The sequence below is a fragment of the Topomyia yanbarensis genome, chromosome 1 (genome assembly GCF_030247195.1).
Source record: "Topomyia yanbarensis strain Yona2022 chromosome 1, ASM3024719v1, whole genome shotgun sequence".
Taxonomy (NCBI): domain Eukaryota; kingdom Metazoa; phylum Arthropoda; class Insecta; order Diptera; family Culicidae; genus Topomyia; species Topomyia yanbarensis.
The window spans coordinates 112612618-112621144 of NC_080670.1; positions in this window are offsets into that span (position 1 = coordinate 112612618).

Consider the following 8527-nt stretch of genomic DNA (forward strand, 5'->3'; position numbering starts at 1 on the left):
CACCCCATCGTACATCCCGTTCCAAAGGGTTGGACCGAGAATGGATCCCTGAGGAACGCCCGCTGTGACACGCAATGACTTCTGTCCTTCGCTCGTCTCGTACAGTAGCACTCTGCTCTCAAAGTAGCTCTTCAGGATCTGGCACAGATAGTCGGGAACCCTCATTCTATGCAGCGCTGCAGCGATGGCTTCCCAGCTGGCACTGTTGAACGCGTTCTTCACATCTATCGTGACCACAGCGCAGTATCGATCTCCTCTTCGCTTCTGTTTAGATGACTTCTCGGCACTCTCGAGCACTATCCGAATTGCATCCACTGTCGATGCTCCTTTGCGGAAACCAAACTGCATCTTGGACAGTCCGCGCTCACCTTCCGTGAATTTCGTCAACCTGTTAAGAATGATCCTTTCCAGGAGTTTTCCGAGTGTATCCAGCAGGCATATGGGTCTGTACGAAGTCGGGTCGCCAGGTGGCTTCCCTGGCTTCGGCAGCAACACCAGCTTCTGGACCTTCCACATTTCGGGGAAGTTGCCTTCATTTAGGCACTTCTGCATCACTATCCTGAACATGTCCGGATATGCCAGGATCGCAGCTTTCAGTACCACGTTTGGTATTCCATCCGGACCAGGGGCTTTCTTTGGTTTTAGGCGCTTCGATGCTTCTACTAGCTCTTCGTTAGTCACTTGCCGATCCATGTTTGTTCCTTCTTCCTCGCCGTGCGGTGACGGTGGCCATATAGTTGGATCGTGCTTCGGGAAAAGACCCTCGACGATTATCTTCAGCTTGCTCGGACACATTTCGGCTGGCGTCGTCGGACCCTTCATTTTCGCCATCACGACTCGGTATGCGTCACCCCAGGGATTGGCGTCTACTTCTCGGCATAGCTCCTTGTGGCACTCTGACTTGCTAAGTCTGATCTCCCGTTTTAGAGCGGCCCTAGCTTCCCGAAACGATGCCTTATGCTCTTCTCTATCTGGTTCCGACCTTGCTCTTTGGGCCCGCCTTCTGGCTCTGAGACAAGCAGCGCGTAACGTACTAAGCGTATGTATTTATGTATGTATGTATGTATGTATGTATGTATGTATGCATGTATGTATGTATGTATGTATGTATGTATGTATGTATGTATGTATGTATGTATGTATGTATGTATGTATGTGTATGTGCGGATTTGTTAACAAAATATCCACATCGGTTTCTCGGGAATGGCTGAACCGATTTATACAAACTAAGATTCAAATGAAAGCTATAATATTCCCATAGGTTGCTATTGAATTTCATTTTCAACCGACATCTTGTTCCCGATTACGAGTTGAAGAGTATAGTTACAAAACAAAATTTGTTGAGTTGTCCACATCGGTTTCTCGGAATTTTCTAAACCGATTTTGACAAACTTGATTTTAAATGAAAGGTCCATCAGTTGCTGTTGAATTTTGTGTGGATCCGAGTTCTGGATCCTGAATTACAGGGTGATACGTACAATCACGCAGCAAATCCCGATTCTAACGAATTCTGCGATGAATGTGAAAAGGTGAATTTTTTTCCAAAATGTAAACACAACTGTTGAATTTGTAGATCTAGGTCACCAACAGTCATTCAAAGTCTCTTTGGCCACACTGGCCACCATCGACGGATCCGGAAGCATCCAAATTCAGAATAACGGTTATATTGGTTTCTCGAAAATGGCTAGATCGATTTGATCAACTTAGTCTCAAATGAAAGGTGTTGCGTCACCGGAAACTGATATTAAATTCCATCTCCATCCGACTTCCGGTTCCGGAGTTACGGGTTGTGGAGTGCGATCACATAGAAAACTCCGATTCAAACCGATACCGCGATGAATGCAAAAAGGTGCTCTTATATACACTTACCAATTGTAATAATAATGAAAGACATTTCCATAATGTTATATTGTACGAACCAGCTATTAAATCATAGTTTGGAGAAATGAGAAAGGCACAATTGCACCTCTAGGTGGATTAAACCAGGTTTTTGAATACAGTGAAGACCCGTTTTTATCAGCCCCTTGGTGAATTTTAGACTGTTAAAAAGATGACATTGACAAAATCGGCACATATTTTTTTTTTTTGGTTCTGAAGCGAAGTCGAAACGCAAACACCTGGACTAACATATATTTTTTCTTGTTTTTAATAAACCGCAGCGGTTAATATATTCTTCTTTAGTCCCTCGACAAAGCCTCATAACCTGTTCTGATCATTTTGTAAAAATGTCCCTTAAGGAGGTCTTACAGTACAGTATTTTTATTTTTGTAAATTTTGCATCACTAAGATAAGAAAAATATTCTAAAGAAGGAATTTACTCGAATTTGACTTGAACGTAGGCTAGAGCTCACCAAACGTTTTTGATAGTGTTGTTTTACAGATTCGTATTGGTATAGCTTCGTCTGCGGAAAATTGCGGCTTCCATATAAAAATATTGCTTTTTGAACACTAAAACATTCGATAACTTCTAAAATGTAAGAGATACAAAATAAACTCACATTGCAAAAATTCTGTATTTTTTATGCAGAATAAAATCTTGGAGCATTTCGAAATTCTACAGAATTACCAGGACAAGTATTTTGAAAAAAAGCAATTTTCAGGGGTATATCAAAGCTATCTCCACAAATGTATATTAAAATCGACAGATAGACAAATTTTCTCTTCAGCAAAGTTAAAGCTCAACAACTTTGCCAAAAAAAAGTTTTTTTAAATGAAAACTTGCCTCTCAGCTTCAGAGGGATTAATCACCCAACTAATACCTTTTAAAGTTCGCGAAAAGTTAAAAAAAAATCTATTTTGACCCACCGACGGTACATTGAAAATGCCCAAAACTATTAATTTTCACTTACCAATAACTTCTTCAATATAAAAATATAAAAAACTTTCCCCAAAGGTTGAAAAAATCCATTTTGACAAATCGTCGAACCCCCTGTGTATTGCAAATGTCCAAAACTATTGATTGTCAACTGCCAATAACTTTCCCTTCAATATAAAACATTCCCGAAAATCAGACAAAAAATTCCATTTTGGCACATTGTCTGACCCCCCTCTTGCATAGAAAATGTCCAAAATTATTGATTTACAACTGCCAACAACATGTCCTTCAATCATAACCCTCCGAGCTCTCGATCGAAGCAGTTCGTTTTCTGGTGCCGTGCATAAAGTGAATAAGAATAAATATTGTCAGTGAAGGTCAACCATTGTTTGAGGCAGTCTTTGTTCGCCGGTGCCCAGGCTGGTGAAGTGAATACCAGAATAGCCGGAATCGCCGCTATATAAGCTAAGTATTTTTTTTCTTTCGTTTCCCTTTCCCCGATCGGTCTCTACTTCTTCCATTTCCCCTGAAAATAAGTTTCATCTCTCGTTTACACCACGTGTTATCCTCGTGCCTAAATGGCCGAGGGCGAAGTAACATTGGATGGAAATGATATTCCCATGGATTTACCGGATAAACCCGAAATTACTCCCTCCCCTGATTCCCCCAGTCCTCCCCGTATTAAAACATACCCAGCCAGTTCAAATGAACCCTGGGTGGTGTATTTCCGGCCCAACACAAAATCGTCCAATATTCCAGAAATCTCACGGGAGCTGACTGCTAACTACTCGTCCGTAGCCCAGATAACACGTGTTCGAGCTAATAAGATACGCGTTATAGTAAATGACCTCGACCAGGCAAACCAGATTGCTCGAAGCGAGCGTTTTACGAGGCAATTCAAAGTGTATGTGCCTTGTAGGGTTGTGGAGATCGATGGGGTCGTCGCCGAACCGGGTCTAAAGTGCGAAGACCTGTTGAAGTACGGGGTTGACTGCTTTAAGGACCCTTCACTTCAAAAGGTGAAGATTCTGGAATGCAAGCAATTGTATTCCGCAAAAACTGAAGATGATAAGACAACTTATTCTCCGTCAGACTCGATTCGGGTGACTTTCTCCGGATCTGCTCTTCTCAACTATGTCCTCCTGGATAAGGTTCGCCTACCTGTTCGCCTGTTTGTACCACGGGTAATGTACTGCAGCAATTGCAAGCAACTGGGCCACACAACCACTTATTGTGGCAATAAAAAACGGTGCGGCAAATGCGAGGGAGAGCATGAGGATGACGCTTGCGGTGGAGAAACTGAGAAGTGTATTTACTGCGGGGGCCCTCCGCATGCTCTTAAGTCATGCCCGGCGTACAAGCAGCGCGGTGATAAAATTAAGCGCTCCCTTAAGGATCGCTCGAGGCACTCTTATGCAGAAATGCTAAAGAATGCTTCGCCATCTGTCCCTTCCGAAAATTCCTTTGCTCTTTTGGCTGGCGTTGAGCAAGAATCTGACGACCCACAAGAGGGAACATCATTGGCTAACCCAGGGGAATCCAGGAAGAGGAGAAATCTAGCCTCCCCTACATTGCCTCGTAAGGGTGCCAAGGTGTCGTCCACTCAGAGTGTGCCAACTACAATCAATAAATTCAACGGAAGTGATGCACAAAAGCCGAAGCAATTTGCTCCAGGGCTTGGAAATATTAATTCTAACAAGGAGTACCCACCACTTCCAGGGACACCAAAAAACCCAAGTGTCCCCTTTTTTCAAACAGATACTCAGTCCAGTAGCGGACTAATGAAATTTTCTGACATAGTGGACTTCATTTTCACAGCTTTCAATGTTACTGATCCTCTTAAAAGCCTTCTGATACGTTTTCTCCCTATAGTGCAAACATTTTTGAAGCAGTTGACTACTAAATGGCCCCTCCTTGCAGCGATCGTATCCTTCGATGGCTAAGTCATCGAACGAGGTCACCGATTCGATCACTGTTCTACAGTGGAACAGCAGAAGTATCCTCCCGAAAATCGATTCCTTTAATTTTTACTAAATAGTTTAAAATGTGATGCTTTCGCATTATGTGAAACTTGGTTAACTTCCGACATAAATCTCAACTTCCACGACTTTAATATAATTCATCTGGATCGAGAAAACCCCTATGGAGGAGTACTTTTGGGGATCAAAAAGTACTATTCTTTCAACCGAATTAACCTCCTTTCGATACCTTTGTAAAGTTTTAATCAAAGCTACATTCCTCCTAGAGCCTCGGTAGGGCACCGAACGCTTTGTAATATCACGGAATCCTTACCGGAACCGCGGCTAGTTCTGGGAGACTTTAACTCGCGCGGTACGGTATGGGGCTGTCTTCATGATGATAATAGATCAACATTAATCCAAGATCTTTGCGATAATTTCAACATGACCATCTTAAACACGGGAGAAATGACGCGGATTCCTACACCACCAGCACGCGCAAGCGCGTTGGATTTATAGCTTTGCTCGACATCGCTACAGTTAGATTGCATGTGGAAGGTGATCCCTGATCCCCACGGTAGCGATCATTTGCCTATCGTGATTTCAATTGCTAACGGTTCAAGACCATCGGAAACAATCAATGTCTCGTATGACCCCACACGGAACATTGATTGGAAGAGTTACGCGACCGCAATATCCGTTAAAATCGAATCCACTCAAGAACTTCCTCCGGAGGAAGAGTACAGGTTTTTGGCTGGCTTGATTCTCGACAGTGCGAATCAAGCTCAGACTAAACCAGTACCCAGCGCGAATACCCATGGACGGTCTCCCACCCTGTGGTGGGATAAAGAGTGCTCAGAGCTGTACGCGGAGAAGTCCACTGCATATAAGGCCTTCCGGGAAGACGGGTTACCCGCTAGCTATCAACAGTACGTGTCGTTAGATATGCGAATGAAGAGTCTAATGAAAGCCAAAAAACGCAGTTATTGGCGCCGGTTCGTCGACGGGTTAACGAGAGAAACAGCGATGAGCACTCTTTGGGGTATGGCTCGACGTATGCGTAACCGAAACAGTACCAACGAGAACGTGGAATATTCAAACCGTTGGATATTCGCTTTCGCCAAGAAGATCTGTCCGGACTCTGTCCCGGTACAGAAAACGTGCCGCGCCGCGTCTCCTCCCGATAGCGCGAACGAAACACCTTTTACGATGGTGGAGTTCTCACTTGCTCTCTTGTCATGCAACAATAACGCCCCAGGGTTAGACAGAATCAAATTCAACTTGCTGAAGAATCTGCCTGATACTGCAAAAAGGCGCTTGTTGAATTTATTTAACAAGTTTCTTGAGGGTAACATTGTCCCACATGAATGGAGGCAAGTGAAGGTCATCGCCATCCAAAAACCAGGAAAACCAGCCTCCGACCACAACTCGTATCGGCCGATTGCAATGCTGTTCTGTATTCGGAAGTTGTTCGAGAAAATGATCTTGTTTCGCCTCGACAATTAGGTTGAAGCAAATGGCTTACTGTCAGATACACAATTTGGCTTCCGCAAAGGCAAAGGGACGAACGATTGTCTTGCGTTGCTTTCTACAGAAATCCAAATGGCCTATGCTAACAAAGAGCAGATGGCATCAGTCTTCTTGGATATTAAGGGGGCTTTTGACTCAGTTTCTATCAACATTCTGTCAGAGAAGCTGCACCAGCATGGTCTTTCGCCAATTTTAAATAACTTTTTGCTAAACCTGTTGCCTGAAAAGCACATGCACTTTTCGCATGGCGATTTAACAAAATCGCGATTTAGCTACATGGGTCTTCCCCAGGGCTCATGTCTAAGTCCCCTAATCTACAATTTTTACGTGAATGACATTGACGATTGTCTTGCCAATTCATGCACGCTAAGGCAATTTGCAGACGACGGGGTGGTCTCTGTTACAGGGCTCAAAGCTGCCGACTTGCAAGTACCATTACAAAATACTTTGGACAATTTGTCTGCTTGGGCTCTTCAGCTGGGTATCGAGTTCTCCATGAAGAAAACTGAGTTGGTTGTTTTTTTCTAGGAAGCGCGAGCCGGCGCAACTCCAGCTTCTAATAATGGGTGAAACGATCAATCAGGTTTTCACATTTAAATATCTCGGGGTCTGGTTCGACTCCAAAGGTACCTGGGGATGTCACATTAGGTATCTGAAACAGAAATGCCAACAAAGGATCAATTCTCTCCATACAATAACTGGAACATGGTGGGGTGCACACCCAGGAGACCCAGGTTATACCAAACAACGATATTGTCCGTGATGGAGTACGGGTGTTTCTGTTTCCGCTCCGCTGCGAACATACACTTCATCAAACTGGAGAGAATCCAGTATTTTTGCTTGCGCATTGCCTTGGGTTGCATGCACTCGACCCATACGATGAGTCTCGAAGTGCTGACGGGCGTTATTCCGCTAAAAAATCGTTTTTGGGGACTCTCATATCGATTGCACATCCGATGCGACATTCTGAACCCGTTGGTGATTAAAATCTTCGAGAGGCTCGTCGAGCTTAATTCTCAAACCCGATTTATGGCCTTGTACTACGACTACATGGCACAGAGCATTAATCCTTCTTCATATACTCCCAACCGTGTTCGTTTCCTAGATACTTCTGATTCTACTGTATTCTTCGACACATTCATGAAGGAAGAGATTCGTGGAATCCCGGTCCATATGCGCCCGCAAGTGATCCCCAATATATTTTATAATAAATTCCGAGAAGTCGACTGTGACAAAATGTTCTACACTGACGGATCAAATCTCGATGGGTCCACTGGCTTCGGTATCTTCAACAATGCTATCACCACTTCATTCAAGCTCAATGATCCCGCTTCAGTTTACGTCGCAGAGTTAGCTGCAATTCAGTACACCCTTGGGATCATCGACACTCTGCCCACAGATCACTACTTCATCATTTCGGACAGCCTCAGCTCTATCGAGGCTTTTCGTTCGATGAAGCCCAAAAAGCAATTCCCATATTTCCTGGGGAAGATACGGGAGTCGTTGTGTACGTTATCTGAAAAATCTTACCAGATTACTTTTGTTTCGGTCCCCTCTCATTGCTCTATCGCGGACAATGAAAAGGCCGACTCATTAGCAAAGGTGGGCTCATTAAATGGTGACATATACGAAAGACCAATCTGCTTCAACGAATTTTTTAGTGTTTGTCGTCAGAGGACACTCAACAGCTGGCAAACCTCGTGGAGCAATGGTGAACTTGGACGATGGCTACATTCCATTATCCCAAAGGTATCAACGAAGCCTTGGTTCAGGGGGATGTATGTGGGTCGGGATTTTATTCGTGTAATGTCCCGACTTATGTCCAACCACTAAACTTTAGATGCGCATTTGCGGCGTATTGGGCTTGCGGAGAGTAGTCTGTGCGCTTGTGACGAGGGCTATCACGACATCGAGCACGTTGTCTGGGTATGCGCCGGGTATTTGGACGCCAGATCTCAGTTAAAGGATTCCCTTCGGACCGAGGTAGACCACCCAATGTCCCAGTCCGAGATATGCTGGCAAATCGTGATTTCCCCTATATGTCCCTTATTTATACTTTCATAAAAACGATAGATATCCCAATTTAGCCCCTCTCTTTTTATTTCTCGTTTTTAGAAGTTTTCTCCTGCCTTGTGGAACCGATCAGCTCCAGACTGCCACTATGTAACCGCCGTCGCCTTTACCACTACGGAAACTGAACCGAGAGCGACTCGAGGTCCGATGA